General features: G+C 40.3%; 1 protein-coding gene across 4 annotated transcripts in view; it reads right to left on the bottom strand.

Annotated features, from left to right (window-relative positions):
* The window catches only part of FGF12 (fibroblast growth factor 12), a 525572-nt gene that overhangs the window by 340842 nt on the left and 170865 nt on the right, over nucleotides 1-13865 (bottom strand). The gene's annotated exons all lie outside the window — the stretch shown is intronic.

The raw sequence follows: 13865 nt of genomic DNA, 5'->3' as shown, positions 1-13865 counted from the left end.
AAGAACAGACATATAGATCAGTGGAATAGAATAGAGAGTCCAGAAATTAGCCCGAACCAATATGCTCAATTAATTTTTGACAAAGGAGGCATGAACATACAATGGAGCCAAGATAGTCTCTTCAATAAATGGTGTTGGGAAAATTGGACAGACATATGCAAGAAAATGAAACTAGAGCACCAACTTACACCATACACAAGAATAAACTCAAAATGGATAAAGGACTTAAATGTACGACAGGAAACCATAAAAATTCTAGAAGAATACAAAGGCAACAAAATCTCAGACATATGCCAAAACAATTTCTTCACTGATACAGCTCCTAGGGCAGTTGAAACTAAAGAGAAAATGAACAAATGGGACTACATCAAAATAAAAAGCTTCTGCACAGCAAAAGAAACCATCAACAAAACAACAAGAAAACCCACCTCATGGGAAAACATATTTGCCAACGTCATATCTGATAAGGGCTTAATCTCCAAAATTTATAGGGAACTCATACAACTTAACAAAAAGAAGATAAACAATCCAATCAAAAAATGGGCAAAGGATCTAAATAGACACCTTTCAAAAGAGGACATTCAGAAAGCCAAGAGACATATGAAAACATGCTCAAAGTCACTAATCATCCGAGAGATGCAAATCAAAACAACAATGAGGTACCATCTCACACCTGTCAGAATGGCCATCATCAACAAATCAACAAACGACAAGTGCTGGAGAGGATGTGGAGAAAAAGGAACACTTGTGCACTGCTGGTGGGAATGCAGACTGGTGCAGCCACTATGGAAGGCAGTATGGAGGTTCCTCAAAAAATTGGAAATGGAACTCCCATTTGACCCTGTGATCCCACTTCTAGGAATATATCCCAAGAAACCAGAAACACCAATCAGAAAGGATATATGCACCCAGATGTTCATAGCAGCACAATTCACCATAGCTAAGATCTGGAAACAGCCTAAGTGCCCATCAGTAGATGAATGGATTAGAAAACTGTGGTACATCTACACGATGGAATACTATGCTGCTGTTAAAAAGAAGGAACTCCTACCATTTGCAACATCATGGATGGAACTGGAGAGCATTATGCTAAGTGAAACAAGCCAGTCAATGAAGGAAAAATACCACATGATCTCACTCATTCATGGATAATAAAGACCATTACAAACTTTTGAACAATAATAGATACAGAGGCAGAGCTGCCTCAAACTGATTGTCAAACTGCAGTGGGAAGGCCAGAGAGAGTTGGGGGGCAGGAGGGAGGGGAGTAAGAGATCAACCGAAGGACTTGTATGCATGCATATAAGCATAACTAATGGACATAAGACACTGGGGGGTAAGGGAGGGTAGGGGTTTGTCAAGGGCGGGGGGGAAAAAAGGACACTTATGTAATACCCTTTGTAATACTTTAAGTGAAAAAAAAAATAAAAAAAAAATAAAAAAAAAATAAAAAAAAAAAAAGAGTAGGCCATTGATAAATGAGTGAAGAAATGAGCAAATTTAGCCTGAAATACTTGTTCTTTCTTGGTCCCATGCCTTAGTACAGGTTTTCCTCTTTACACAAACTGCCATTCCTTGTTTTCTATGCAAATTCATTGTCTATTTATTCTTTAAAGTGCATCTTAGATAACATCTTCCCCTGAAGCCTTCCCAGATAAGCCTCCCTGAGTACACACACCACCACCACCACCACCACCGCCACCACCACCAGGCAGAGGGAGCTTCTCTCATTTCTCTCTGCTTCCAGGATAAATTTTTCCTACCTCTACACTAGCACCTACCCTGGAAGATGTGTTTTTTCCTTGTACCTCTGCTTCCAGTTCACATTGTGAATTCCTTGGGGCAGGAGTTAATTTATCTTTATATGCCCAATGGCAAGCACATATAGGAATCAAGGTCTGATCACTAGTGCTCACATGGACTTTCCTATTTCCTCTGTCTGTGCTAAGTCATTTTCTGTTCATTAATATGGTTACTACACTTAAAAGTAGTTCAATTGTTCTCTGCAGACACAAAAGTGTCTATAGATCCCAAGAATTACACCCTAATATAGTACATATTTGTTCACCATTAACTGAGAGCTAGAGTAATCCAAGCCCTCAATAATAGAAGATAGTATGGATCTTGTATTCCACCCTGTGCAATACTCCAGTTATTGGTCATCAATGAAAGATTTTAGAGTAAGCTTAAATAAACAAAATGCCCTAACCTCTATCATGATGTCCCATTTCACAATGTGGACTAAAAAGGTTCTATATTATTGATAGGAACAGCATTCTTAATCATAACAATGTAGACCAGAAAAATTTGTATGCAACAGGATGTGATAGCTATTGGAATATATAATTTATATTCTAAAAAAGAAATACATTTCATGTTGCTCAAATTTACTTTTGCCACTACCTCCCTCTTCAAAATACAATAAAAAATAGAGCTTTCTTTTATCTCCCAACAAAACATAATAATAGCAATAAGCAAGTTATGCATCAAACATAGTAATTGCAATAAATAAGTTATATCTGAATCGTGCTTTTTAGACATTGCTGCTTTGTACTTCTATTTCATTTAGACTTCAAACAATGCTTGGATGGAGGCAAGAATGATCATAACCACTTTATAGATGAGAATTTTGAGGCCCACTGAGGTTAAGAAAGTTGCCTAAGGTTATGCATTGAGTGAATGAAAGAACCAGATTCCATCCTATGTCTTTAGAGTACCAATCCCAATTATACTGAGTTAAAATTCTGGACTCAAAGATCCAGCCACTTTATACAGACCTGGGGTTTTGGAAAATCTGCCTCAAGCCTGCTGAGTCTCAGTATCTTCATCTGCCAAATAAAAGTATGTATTCCATTCCTGCAATTGCTGCTAGCACCCAAAGACGATTCAATATCTGAATCACTTATGCTCTATGTATAATATGGTCATTGGTGCTCCCTCTTGAGATTACAACACAGGTTTCACGTTTGCTCCTTATATATATGTTGTGAAAATGACAGCAAGACTCATTAGAATCGCTGAAATTTGGTCATGCTCAAAAGTTTCATGAGGCAGAGAGATTAATCAGAACAAAGGCTTAGCTCAGTTTTAATGTCTGCCTTAGAAATGCACTCCATCTTTTTGAGAAAGCTGGCTATTCTCAGCTATAAGGAACTGATAAGGAGGGTCAGGTGGCTTGGAAAACAGAGCTGCCACAGATAGGAAGTCAATGGACAATCTCAGCTCTATCTATTATTTCATGTATTTTCCTCTTAAACCTCTCCAGGGATTTGCTTCAGTCTTAAGAGGTTAGTCTAGTTCCAGCTCAACCAAGAATCACTCCCTCTCAATTCAAAAGGTGAGATGACAAAGTGCACCTATTTATAATTCCTGAGAGAAGAGAAAGGAAGGTGTAACATACAATCAAAGGAAAATGGATTGGACTTCAGACAGTTCACAGTTGTCCCTGTGGCCCCACTGATACAATGAAACCAATCCCCCAAACAGAATTCTTCAGCAGACACTGCAAATTCCTTTGACTCCAGTCCACTGGGCAACAGTCTCAGTCAAAAGACGACTGTTTCATATTGACTCACTAACCTTGTCAGCTCAGGGTACTTCTCTTTCTGCTCCATTCAAAGCCCAGTTACCTCTGACAGGAATCCGACCTTGTACACAACCGAATCTAACCGTTAGCATTATGCTAGACGTGAAAAAATCAGGGAGTATTAACCAAGTAAGGCTGCTCCTCCTACTATGAGTCAGCACACGTTCCTGGATGAACATACAGATGATAAGTACTTAACATTGCACTTAGTGTCAGGCCTTATTCTAAGAGCTTCACATATACTAACTCGGTTTACTCCTCACCACAATCCTCACAAGGCAGGTGCTATTGTTATTACCATTTTACAAATGAGAAAATTGAGGCCCTGAGGGGTTAAGAAACTTGTTCAAGGTCACATACTGTTAAGTCTCAAAGTCAAGTCAAACCCAAGGCAACCTGGCACCACAGTCCTTGTTCTCAGCCACTACAGTCGACTGCCTCATACCAGGTACATGTTTCTGAGCTTCAAAATTTTGTATTAACAAGGATGAATTTCAAAAACAGGAAATTGAGTGAAAGAATAAAATCCAGAGAGATACACACAGTTCAAGACCATTTATATGCATTTTATAAACACCCAAACAATATTATATATGACATGTATTAAGAAAATAAACACATGGAGCATAATGACACCTGTCAACATCATTATAGTTGTTACCTGAGGAGGAAGGACTCTGGAATGCAGCTGGGGACAGTTCCAAGTGATTTTAATTTTTTAAGTTGGACTTTATTTTAAAAATATCTGAAATACATATGGAATAAAGTTAATTTGTTCCTTCTGAGTCTTAAGTATATTAGTGTTTGTTATATTAATATCTGGTCATTTCTCCACATTATCCTTAAAAACAAACTATATATATAATCTTCTATCCCTTATAGAGCCATCCAAATTCCAATGCCATGAACACCCATTTACAGCTGAGGTAATGAAATCCATAATATTATTTTGAAAAACAATACCATAATAATCATCCATCCAGGGCTAGTTAGCCTAATGATAACACCAACTAAAATATCCAGCTGAGTGTGATGAAAATAGGTTAACAACCGATAGACTGAACTAGAACTTGAACTGAGCACCTACAATTACAGAAGCCACAGTAGTTATCAGAGAAGGTAACCTAAAAACAAAAACATTGAGGAGAATTTATTGCTACTCCAAACATAGCAGTCCATTCTAGAATAATGACAATGCTGACCACGAATGATACACTATAAACACCATCGATACCTTCAGTGCGATTTTTTCTGCTCACATATTACCCCCCTTATCAAATGACGAGTTCTTTTAGAATCAAGTTCATGCAGACCTGTTGCTTGGCACATGGTGTGTCTCAGTAAATGCTAGTTGAATAAATATATAATTGAAGTGATATTCTATAATGTCTCTGCTTTTCCAAACTAAAAACAAATGCAACTCTTCAAGCAATAGGATAGCCAGTGAGGCTGAATCTTACCATCATTTAACTAAATATATAGCCTTTTTTTTGAGGGGGGTAGTAATTTTGCTCATTGGCTAGAAATTATTATTTTCCCTTGTCAAAGAATCTCTTTTGTTTTCAGAGGAACTACCCTGTAGAGCCTTTCTAATCATACAAAAATAAGTCCATTTCCTATTCTCTGTTGCTGTTAAAAAAAAACAAACCATTAAGGCAGATGCTTCCATGTGAGGTGTTAAGTATTTGGGTTAGTAATTTAAATTGGATATATTTTGAGCAAAACCAAGTTCATGCAGATTTTAAACAGTTTCCCCAAATTTAGGCTGCCCTGTTTGAAAATTTGTGTTTATTCTTAGAGGACCTGTGCCATTTTTTCTAGGAGTTTGTGAGAAAAGATCATGCCAAGAACAGCATGCCAGAATAAATGCCCTTGGCAATCTACTTTGACTGAGAGATGGTGGAAAGGTGCAGTGCTACCTAGGCTGTATACTTAGTATTCCTCATATGGTATTATTCAAAATGAAATAACCCCAATGTTTAGAAATGTACTGATAGATACCATGATTGCTTTTTCTGGACCAAAAGTGGCCAGACCATATCTTGTGCTAAGAGTGATTGTTTCTCCTAAGCAATATGGATGCTCCATTCTATGTCATCCTGCAATAAGAAAAGCAATGAACCTCATTGTCTCTCTGGAACTGGAAAGAACAGTTCCTAATTGCTGGGGGAAAAGAATTCCATTGTTCAGAGATAGGCTAGGGATTGAAGAGAGATGTCCAAAGACAGATATTACCTATCACTGCTCCTAGGAAGAATCTATGTACTCTAGGAGCAGTTATAGATAACATCAGTCTGTGGATTTCCATTCTCCACACGGTTGTGCACCTCTGCTTCCTGAAGACCCACCATCTGGTTTCCTGTAAGGGTAAAAGAGGAAGGAGGCAAAACCCTTGCATTTCAGTGGCTCAGAGTAAAGAAAATTGGTAGTGATGTCACCTGGAGAGACCGGTGGAATGTGTAAACATTCTTCAGTGTTTCCTAGGAATTACTTGGTAGGGGAAACACTGCAAAGTAATAGAAAATCAGCAATCTACTGAATGAACCTGTCTGAAGAACTTGAAAACAGAAGTAAATTTACTTGTTGGTTCTGATGAGATGAAGAATTTTTCTGTTACACTGATTCTAGAACATTAAAATTTAAGGTGACTTTTGGTTGCCTCCTGTCTTGATCTTCTAAATAATCTACCAACACAGGAGAAAGTTGAAACCCGAGCATCCTGGACTATTAAAAATAAAATTAGCCCTGGCCGGTAGCTCAGTTGATTGGAGCTTGGTCCAATACATCAAAAGGTGGCAGGTTTGATTCCTGGTCAGGGCACCTAGGTTGTAGATTTGACCTCCAGCCGGGGCGCTTACAGGAGGCAGCAGATCGCTGTTTCTTTGTCTCTCTCTCCTCTCTCTCTCCCTCCCTCCTCTCTCCCTAGAAATCAATAGAAACATATCCTTGGATGAGGATTTTGTAAAAAGAATAAAATTAGTGTTACTATGCTTAATTCCAAAAACTCAGTTATCAAAAATCACTTCGAGTATCACCCAAATTACCTGTTACAGTCAACTTACCCCCATACCACTTTACATTTGTTTTGATCAATGATATAAAATACACAATTTTCCTTAACACTGTGGAAAATATGGTGATTATCAGATACAAGGTAATAAACATGATTTTCCAGAAATGAAATTGGCTATAAACTCCTCTTGCTTCTTACCAGAGGAAGGCTTGTCTTAATAAGGAGAAGCTAAACATACAGATCAAAATTTTAAATATATCCTAACATTGAGTAAGGTGCACATTTTTTCCCTTAAGTTGAGAGGAAGAATAATATAGGATAAATCATACACTAACAGCATGCCTTTAATATTTTATGACACCAGGAGGGATGAAAGGCAAGAAAAAGAAGAGCAGAAAACACCAAGTACTGACCACACACTCGGATTTCATAGGCTAAGAACCTCACAGACAGAAATGCATTTAATCTTCAGAACAACCCTAACACTAAGCATTAGCATTAAGTCCCATTTTGCATATGAGACACAAGACCAAGGAGCCAGGAAACATAGTCACAAAGAGCCAGGAAAGTATTATATGGTTGTTAGAGGTGTAAGTTACTAAAGAACATATCAACATGCTTAAAAACAGTTATGCCTCTGAAAATTATATTCTGTAGGAGTAACTTTTCACTCCTACTTTCTATGCTTACTTCTTGGTCCACAGTGGACTTCTTGGTCCACTCCCTTCTGAAAGGGCGAGGGCTGGGCCCTCCACCTTGCCCCAGGGTAAAGGCTACACCCTCCACCTTGCCCCAGGGTAAGGGCTACACCCTCCATCTTGCCCCAGGGTAAGGGCTACGTCCTCCATCTTACCTTGGCCACGTGCTTGGCAAGAAGGTTCTTCCCGGAAGTCTAAGACTCTGCTGGCCACACCCAGGAGCAAGACATCGACTTGTGCCTAGCCAATCGGCAGAGCACGGTCCTTTCTCCTCCCCTTACTCCAACCCCCCCTTTAAAACCCGTCTCTGGGCGGAGTTCTGTCTCTTGGCAACTTGGCTAGCTGATGTGTCGGTGAGTCTGGTGGATGGAGAGCTCAAGCTAGCTTGAAATACAGATTCTTATGCTTTTGCATCGGATTGGCTGGCTCCCTGATGTGGTTTCTTGGGAATCTTGAAATCTGGGCATAACACCTTCCAAAAAAGAGGAAAAATTTCTCTGATTGGTGAGATCATGGAGAAAAATGAGGCACATGAAGCTTAGTCTGCTGTGAATTCGTGTTCTCTCTCTCTCTCAATATGGAAATAGATACTCATATTGAAATTTTTAGAAAATATTTCTGTAAAATGACATATGTGTTAGTATTTTTTAAAATACAAATGGTCCACAATTTTCCACCCAATTACAACTAAAGTCAATATGTCTAAAAATTAGAAACAGCACAAAAAAGCACAAAGCTAGAAAGGGAAAGCCTCCCTTCTCACTGCCCCAGATGCTTTGCTCTCCAACCACCCACTATGAACAGTTTCTTGTAATTCCTTCTGGAAAAAATATTTTCCAAATATTTCAATATGAGTATATATTTCCATATTTAAATTGTTTACATTCATAGGGAAGAAACAAACAAAACATATACTTTTCAAGTGATAACATTTGTTTAAAAATTTCACCCACAAAGAACAGAAGGGATTACATTGGGGTTATGGTTTTATAAGTGATTTTCTTACTCTACAATCCTACAGAGATTTTATATTTTCAAAGGTTCCTCCTGTGAGTAGAAAGCTGTAATAATCTGATATATATTAGCAGTTTCTTATTATAAAATGAGCATATTTTCATGAACATTCAAATGTAGACATTTGTAAAGTAAAAATCAAGCCTTCCCTCCTTCTCTAAAGGTAACTACCCCCCCACACACAAACACACACACATATATAGACATTTGAGATAGAGATAATGTAAATGTAAAGTTCTGAGGAGAAAATGCGTAAATGTACTAGGAATACAAACCTTCACCTAGATAAGCCTTAGTTTCCTAATCTGTCCTATCCTATATAATCAAAGTGTAGTATGCAAACTGTCCCTCAACCTGAAGTTCGTCCAGGAGTTCAACCAGGGAGTGAGGCTGACCAGGGGAAGGGAGGGAGGCCTTGGCTGGAAGCCAGCATCCGCTAGAGACCCTACCAGTGTATGAATTTCGTGCACTGGGCCTCTAGTGTAACTATAAAGAGGAATGCTATCCTGCCTGTCTCACAGTGAGGTCTAGAAGCCAAAAGGCAAAAAAAAAAAAAAAAAAAAAAAAAGGATTGATAGCCTCCATTTTCCATATGTGGCAGTTTTAGAAAATGCAACTCCAACTTTTCATTCTATTTCTCACCATTTTCAGATCATCCCCTGAACACAGGACCATTAACAGGCTGGTACAGAGCATTACTGCCTAGAATTCCTTGTCTCAATTAATCTTCTCCTCCAAGTAGCTGGAACATTCAGTCTCTGGTCAATGCTTACTTACGGAGTGCTAAAATGGGTTCGAGAGAGGAGGTTACCACTATCATTTTGATAAAGGCTTAATGAAGTCTAACTATGCTATCTAACCACAAGTTCTTCAATGCCAAGGTCAGACACTGAGCCAACATGGCGATCCCCTGCTTCTCAAGTTCCTCCAAGTGAAGCCAATAATTAGTGCTGTAGAGAATGATACAGCCAGCAACAACCCCTCTCCCCTCAAAAAAAAAAAGAGATTGATTTTGTGCCACTAAGTTTTATTTAAAGACCATGCAATCGAATCCCAGCTGGCTTCATTGAAGCAACAACGTGGGCAATCAGTGACACCAACTGCAATGCTATCATTTCTATAAACAGTAACGAGTGGAGGGGGTAGGAAGGTACTAGAAGCTTATGTATAAACAAGAAAGATCATTTCAGCAAGAGAGATTGTCTTGGCAGACTCTCAGTGTCCTTCTGATTGGCACCCTACGAAATGCAAAGGCCCTCCAACATTTAATAGCATTGAAAGAAATGCTTTCAAACACAGGGAGATTAACATAGCATTGTGCAATGAAAACAACATGTCACAAAGGTAGCAATTTCATACACTAAGTTGTACAGAGAAACATTTCACTGTTTTAAGATATTCCATAGAAATGGAGGGAACAGATGTATAAGTACTCCCTGGCTGTCCCTTTCTAATAGTGATACCAGAGAATAGAACTTGCCCCTTTCTTAGAAGCTGATGAATCATATCTGGCTGTTGAATGAATAAACTTGTGTTGAAGTAAGTGCAAAGGTATAACATAAATAACTAGGCAGGAGACCTGAATATGAATAAGGCTAGGTAGGCTTGAATTGAATTGTAGGGAATTTATCTTTGTAAAAAAAAATTTTATACCAGCATCTTATTTTAATTCAAATACATTCTTCCAGTAAAATATTCAGAGATACTATTCTTTGCACTAGAGCCCCGTTCTGACCTAACTCAGCCTACCTTTTTGAACTCTTAAATGCTTTCAAACACTGGGAGATTAACATAAATCCTAGGCAGAATTAATTTTTCCTTCCTTGGGGTGATTCTTACAGTACGAAATTGGCCCAGGGAAGAGGTTGTTAAACTTGAGACAAACAGAGGTTCCCAAGTATTTCTCTTTGGGCATGTATCATATCCTGCCTAGTATTACACTTCTTCCAAGTACATATATATTTCCCTGCTGGTCTCCAGTACCTAAAATAGAACTTAGCATACAATCCCTCCTCAAGAAGTGTTTGCTGAGCCCACTGGCGTGGCTCAATGGTTGAGCGTCCACCTATGAACCAGGAGGTCATGGTTCGATTCCCGATCAGGGCACATGCCAGGGTTATAGGTTCAATCCCCAGTTGTGGGCATGCAGTAGACAGCTGATTGATGATTCTCTCTCACCACTGATGTTTCAATCTCCCTTTCCCTTCCTCTCTGACACACACACACACACACACTCTAGAGGCCCGGTGTACAAAATTTGTGCATGGGGCAGCAGTGTGTTCCTCAGCCCGGACTGCACCCTCTCCAATCTGGGACCCCTTGGGGGGTGTCTGACTAAACTGGCAGTTGGACATCCCTCTCACAATATGGGACTGCTGGCTCCTAACCGCTCACCTGCCTGCCTACCTGATTGCCCCTAACCACTTCTACCTGCCAGCCTGAATGCCCCCTAACTCAGTGGTTCTCAACCTTCCTAATACCGCAACCCTTTAATACAGTTCCTCATGTTGTGGTGACCCCAAACCATTAAATTATTTTTGTTGCTACTTCATAACTGTAATTTTGCTACTGTTATGAATGGTAATGTAAATATCTGATATGCAGGATGTTTTTTCATTGTTACAAATTGAACATAATTAAAGCATAGTGATTAATCACAAAAACAATATGTAATTATATATGTGTTTTCCGATGGTCTTAGGCGACCCCTGTGAAAGGGTCGTTCGACCCCCAAAGGGGTCGTGACCCACAGGTTGAGAACCACTGCCCTAACTGTTCCCCTGCCAAACTGATTGATGCCTAACTGCTCCCCTGCTGGCCCGATCACCCCCAACTGCCCTCCCCTGCCAGCCCAATCACCCCCAACTGCCCTCCCCTGCCAGCCCAATCACCCCCAACTGCCCTTCCCTGCAGGCCTGATTGCCCCCAACTGCCCTCCCCTGTTGGCCTGTTCACCTCCAACTGCCTTCCCCTGCCAGCCCAATAGCCCCCAACTGCCCTCCCCTGCCAGCCATCTTGTGGCGGCCATCTTGTGGTGGCCATCTTGTGATGACATTGCACGTGATGCCACCTAGGCTTTTATTATATAGGATTAATAAGTGTTATCTGGATTGAAAAAATGGCAATCCCTAAAAACAGAAACATGTTTCTTTAATTTTCTATATTCAGATGGAAAAGGGGAGAAAGAAAGAAGGGGTGCCAACTGTGGAGGGCTAGTTGGCATGACACATATATCTTACGTTTCTGAAAAAGTCTCACCTCCCTCTTCTCTTTTCCTGTACTTAACCCAGAGCCAGGCAAATTGATTGATGGTCTATGACTCAGATGAGAGCATTCAGCCCAACCCCTTCGCTATAAAGTACCTGATTTTCTTCTTTGCACATGGTTCTTAATTTATAAGCTGGGAGAAGCAAAACTGTAGTAGTGACCAGAGCTGTCACATTGTCCTACTTTTCCAGCAATGTAGTGAATTCTTCTTTTCCAGAATATGCTGGGGGCATCAAAAGGTAAGTTGCACATCCTATGTAATAAAGAGGTATTATGCAAATTGACCAACACACCCTCACACAAGATGGCTGCCACAAGGTGGGTGATCAGGCCAGCAGGGGAGGGCAGTTAGGGATGACCAGGCCAGCAGGGGAGGGCAGTTGGGGGCAACTGGGCCTGTAGGGGAGGGAGGGCAGTTGGGGGGGACCAGGCCTGCAGGGGAGGGCAGTTAGCAGTGACCAGGCCCACAGGGAAGAACAGTTAGGGGCAACTGGGCCAGCAGGGGAGGGTGGTTGGGGGCAATCAGGCTGGCAGGGGAGCAGTTAGGTGTCAATCAGGCTGGCAGGGGAGTGGTTAGGGGGTGATCAGGATGGCAGGCAGAAGCGGTTAGAGGAAATCAGGCAGGCAGGCAGGGAAGCGGTTGGGAGCCAGCAGTCCCGGATTGTGAGAGGGACATCCAACTGCTGGTTTAGGCCCAATCCCACAGGTATTGGGCCTAAACCGGCAGTTGGACATCCACCGAGGGGTCCCAGATTGGAGAGGATGCAGGCTGGGCTGAGGGACACACACACACACACACACACACACACACCCCCCCCCCCGCGCCAGTGCCCAAATTTCGTGCACCGGGCCTCTAGTTTCATAATAAGTGGTCAGGAGCAACTGAGTCTTTAAGGGCCTTACAATGAAAGTACAACTTTGAAAGAATAATCTCAGAAACATCAGTGGAGCTTCATTATATCTTTGGGGAAAAGATAAATATCATTTAAGAAACAATGTACCCACTAGGCTCATGAAACACACTAACTACAAGGGTGATTGATGACAAAGCCTCATACTTTGGTAAGGTAAATTAATTATCCTAAGGTTATGAAAGAAAACCAATACATCTATTTGTTATATAACAAAGATAATATCATGGAGAAATTGGAGTATGTGATTGTAAAGACCTTTAAACATCGCCCAATAATCTTCCATTTAATTTTTTTATTTTAAACTCTCTGGCCTGACTATGTCAATCGGGGTAGGTCAGATGATGATAGAACTCAAAAATCTAAGTTACTTAAAAAAGAAGTATTCACTTCTCATTTGTGCGAAATGCTCAACATGGTTCACATAGTGGGGCTCTGTTTATTACAGACACTCAGGAATACAAGCTGATGGAGCAACCATTCCTTGGAACATCATCAGAAGGAAAGCCTGAGGTGAATTATGATCTAACTCTATGAAAGTTTCCACATGGAAGTGAGGCCTGTCACTTCTATTCACATGACATGGGCTAATAGTGCAAGTCAGATGATCACATCCTAATATGCTCAAGAAAACAATCCAAGCCCTGACCGGTTTGGCTCAGTGGATAGAGCGTCAGCCTGCGGACTCGAGGGTCCCAGGTTTGATTCCGGTCAGGGGCATGTACCTTGGTTGCAGGCACATCCCTAGCGGGGGGTGTGCAGGAGGCAGCTGGTCGATGTTTCTCTCTCATCGATGTTTCTGACTATCTATCCCTCTCCCTTCCTCTCTGTGAAAAATCAATAAAATATATATTTAAAAAAAAAAAAAAAGAAAGAAAACAATCCAAAATACTGGGTGAAAAGTTGTAATGACTATTACATTTGCATACAGTAGGCACTTAGCAAATGGCTTGTTTAAAGTACTTTAAGGCAAATGAACTAACAAGAAGCACTAAGTTCTAGAGCTTTTTGACATTAATTAACATTGAAAAGCTCATGGAAAACAACAACAAAGAAATCCCTTTGGAAGTAAAAGCCATAGGAAAGTTATGGATATGTGGTATATTACATAACTCATATCATTGTAGCCATTGAAGCATCATTGAAATAGTGAAAAATTTTAAGCTCAGGACATAAAAACAGCTCAAAAAGTGATTCTACAACAAAGATAATTGCCATGAATAAATCATTTATCCTTTAATCAAGCTTTCCAAGATTGGATAATTGAAGGCAGTTACACACTGAAGTGACCCATATTTCAAAATTAAAACATTGTGAGCACCTGAGTACATGGCTTCAGGAGGTGGATTTTGTCATTTATTTCTTTATTTGGTGGA

The sequence above is a fragment of the Myotis yumanensis genome, unplaced genomic scaffold, assembly GCF_028538775.1.
Source record: "Myotis yumanensis isolate MYYU_CA2020_CCGP unplaced genomic scaffold, mMyoYum1.0.hap1 SCAF_2, whole genome shotgun sequence".
In the NCBI taxonomy this organism is placed as follows: Eukaryota; Metazoa; Chordata; class Mammalia; order Chiroptera; family Vespertilionidae; genus Myotis; species Myotis yumanensis.
Note: the sequence above shows the minus strand (reverse complement) of the source record. Positions and strands in the feature narration are given on the sequence as shown.